General features: G+C 33.8%; 1 long non-coding RNA gene across 1 annotated transcript; it reads right to left on the bottom strand.

The window, feature by feature from the left end:
• Positions 1 to 490: 490 nt before the first annotated feature.
• On the bottom strand, positions 491 to 3,209 carry LOC145795366 (uncharacterized). The gene is made up of 2 exons (XR_014336167.1): positions 2,570 to 3,209; positions 491 to 1,938 (listed from the first exon to the last, which is right to left on the bottom strand). It is a non-coding gene; the product is annotated as an uncharacterized LOC145795366 (long non-coding RNA).
• Between the last annotated feature and the right edge of the window lie 772 nt (positions 3,210 to 3,981).

Below are 3,981 nucleotides of genomic sequence, written 5' to 3'. Positions count from 1 at the left end.
GAAAAATTCATTTCAGAACTTCATTATATTTGTACAAATATTTTTCAAAATCAAAGTAAATTATATGATCCTCTCAAAGTACCCAAGTCACAAAACCACCAAAGTTATATACTCATCACAATGCCAAAGGAAAATTTACCCTGCACAACAGTACAACATTCAACTATCTTCCCAATCAACAGATACTATCCAATACACACATACATGAGAAGAAAGCAACACATTTCAACACTAAGAATTATAGACAATATGTGAAAAGGCAATTCATCTATATTAATTTAACCATTAGTCTACTTTAAGTTCCTCATTTCTTTTAGTTGATCCCTTGATCCCGCAACAACCCTATAAAAGGAGTCAACCTATGTGAGATATTGAAAATGTCAACTTGCTAGGATCTGAATATGAATTTCCCTCTTGACTTTATTACATACACAAAGATACTTTTGACAACAATATGACCCAAAATATTAAATTGATATCCCAACTTGAATATGAGAACAATAGTGCATTCAGGAAAAAGAATATTGATGCAAAGTTGCTGTTCATATGCAGCACAAAAATCCAACACAAAGTATCTAAGAACAACAAGATGACAAACTATAACAATTAAGTGCGGCAAACTGTAACTATTAAAGTACTACAAGGGGGCATCATCATCTTGCCTTTCTCTTTCCTCACTCCAATGCTTCCTTGTTGGCAACCCGTTCAAGAGAAATTGGGATGCACATGTGATTTCCAGACTCCGTCAGCTATATCTAGTGCAAACAAGCTCTCCATATAAGTACTAACATAAAATGAGTGACCATGGAGCCCCCAGATGCTTGATTTGGCTTTTTTTGCATCACATGAAACCAACTCCCTCGGCCCGGTAATCCACCTTGAACCATTAAGACATCACCATTCTTCCTAGAACCCAATACTGTCAACCATCTTTGCTTACCAATCATTCTTCATCCTTTAGTCCATGACTCTATGACACCATATTCTTCCATTACCCATACATGGTTAGTCCCAATTGTTTTCAAAGAAGTAAAAACAACTTCATAGAGGATTACAGCAAGTGACTTGCCCAATAGTGTAATAGACACGTCTGTTCAAAGAATCACATCAATTTGATGGTTTGGCAAAGCTATCTCCCTAAACACCTTTTCGACTATATCAAATGCCAGAATGCAAACACAATCCTTTCTTAGATTAAATACAACCCAATGAGTAGCCCCATTCACAAACACAAGCAAGGAATCAAAACCATAAAGTTCATAACATAAATCACCAATACAAACGGATCTCCAAAAACCCATGCTAAGTGCAAAAAGCTCCACCCTATGCACAACATAGCGGCGATGGTTATCCTTTGCACACACAATTTTCACCACTTTGTAGTCATTACTCATGTAGTCGAACCCAAATCCAAAATCAAACCGAAGCAAGCGACAAGCCTTGGTCACAGAAGAACCAGACTTGGGAAGTTTCATGAATCTCCTAATTAATGGGTTCCATAGAACAGCATAGTTTGAGCCATAATAATCCGATAAGCACAACAACCCATCACATGAACCAACAATCTTGAATTCCTTGTAGTTGTGAAATGGGTATTCAAGTTTCACAAACTCATCGCCAAATGTCTTATCATCAGTAAGTGACAAGCAACAATCTCCATTCTCATAGTTGAACTTGATGAGTAGTTTGTGACTGTGGTTTGATTTAGTTCAATTGAGGTGTATGGTGATGAAACTTGCGTTGGTGATTAAGGAGTACCAAGATTTGCAGACTGACCAATATCGAAGCCGAGATTTCACAAGTAGTCTAGCAAGGATTTCGATCAAGAGTTCCTCAGGTATCCACACGTTCGATATTGATTTCGTCGTCGTCGTCGTCATTTTTCTTCTCTTGCTTCTAAACTTGTTCGTCTTCACCGTTGTCATAGTCTTGTGTTTGCTTTTGGTGAAAAGGGGAAAGAAAGTAAACAGAAGTAAAGACATGTTAAAAATTGGATTTTTTATTTTTTTATTTTTGAGGCAAAAAAAAATAGTATTTAACCCTAATAGCAAAAAAAAAAAATTATGTTTATCAATATAAAGTACCTGAAGGAGAAAGCACTTGTCAGTGATAATTTGAAACAATTATTACATATGTACAAAAAAGTTTATAATTTTAATTAGAAAATTTATTTAAAAAATCTCAAAATTTGACCTTAATATCAAATCAACTTCAATTTTACCAATTTAAACTCTATATTTCTGAATTCATTTCAATTCTAACCATTTGTCAAACTTTGTTACACTATCGAAAATAAAATAAAATAAAATAAACCTAAAATTTCAAAATTAACAAAACAAAATTAACAATAACTATTAATTTACTTCATTAAACAAACAAAACTAGCAAAAAAATAAAAATAGAGAATGAAAGAAAAATAGAATAAGAAAATGACACCCAAAAAAAAAAAAGTTGAAAAATACCCATAAAATGATTGAATCAAATAAAGTAGGAAGGTTTACAATCTATACAAAATCCCATAAAAATCTATATAATACCCAAAGACTTAAGAGAGAGAGAGAGAGAGTACCAACAGCGATCTGGCAATCAATGGCGAAATGGATCGCAAATGTGGGCAGCAACTCAACGAGAGAGGAAGTGGGATGCGAGAGACGTGATATGTAATCTTATATTAGAGAGAGTAAGTGAATTAGGTTTAAATGAGAAGTGATTGGGTGTGTGTGAGTGTATGCTTATTAAAACACACTTGGTTGGAATGCACTATTAAATTGGCGGACGGGCTAGTTGGAGCCCTTGGCATTTTCAAATCGCCACCCGTACTGCCCTGCCCCGCAATGACCTCTAAGCCGCCCCACTAGACTTAAAAAAATGTGTGGTTCGGTGACTTCGCGGGTAGTCTAGCAAGGATTTCAACCAAGACTTCCTCAGGTATGCAAGTGTTCGACATCGATTTCTTCGTTGTTGTCGACATTTTTCTTCTGTTGCTTCTGAAGAACTTCGGGGAAAAAGACGATTGAGACTAGACAAAGACCAATGAAGGGATGTAAATTTCAACCCCAAAACCTATAAAGAACATAAAACCAAAACCCTAGAACTACACAATATATCTTGGGTTAAAACCCAAAACCTAGATCTAAACTTGTTATATCAACATAACACATAAAAAATCGAAACCCTAGATTCAACTTTCCTACAGATTAGAACACCAAGGATCGATTACTAGCAATGAGAGAGAGAGAGAGAGAGAGATACCAAGCTCTGTATCAAAGCCTCAATCGCGAATCCCATTCAAATGAAATGAGGGCAATTTATATCCCGATAAAGGAAAGATAAAGGAATGAAATAGCTATTCCATAGTGTTTGAAACGGAATACTCATTCAGTCCTATTAGCGAATGGTTATTCCATTTGGAATGCGTATTCCATTTTTTTTTAGGTAACCAAACATCGAAATGGTTATTCCAATGGAATGATCATTCCATTCCAACCTTCATTACCATGAACAAAACATAGCCTCACTCACACAATAAAGAAAAAAATTTAAGATGATTGACTTCAGTAGTAATCAATTTCAGGTGAAAGTGCCAAGATTAAGATTCTTGATATCTCAAATAATTTTATTGAAGATACATTCCCCTTTTGGTTGGGAACTCTTACGGAGTTGAAAGATAATTTTGTGAAAAGAGTTTTCAAAATTTGAAAATTTTTTTGGTTGTACATTCTAAAAATAGTTTTAGAAAATTGAAAATCAAACTCATTTGGTTTAGTGATTCTGAAATAATTTTTAAAACTCTATTTGGTTATAGAGTTTTCAAAAATAATTTTTGAATTTCAATTCATCTTTTGTTGTTTATATGTGAACTTTTTAAATATTTTAATCAATGATTTTGAATTTTTAGATATATTCAATCTAAACACACTTAAACGTATAAAATTTATGAAAAAAAATCTTTTAAAAAATCATTAAATACTAACATACTCA

This window comes from Camellia sinensis, chromosome 7 (genome assembly GCF_055761805.1).
Source record: "Camellia sinensis isolate YWXY chromosome 7, ASM5576180v1, whole genome shotgun sequence".
Taxonomy (NCBI): Eukaryota; Viridiplantae; Streptophyta; class Magnoliopsida; order Ericales; family Theaceae; genus Camellia; species Camellia sinensis.
This window is presented reverse-complemented; position numbering and strand designations above follow the sequence as displayed.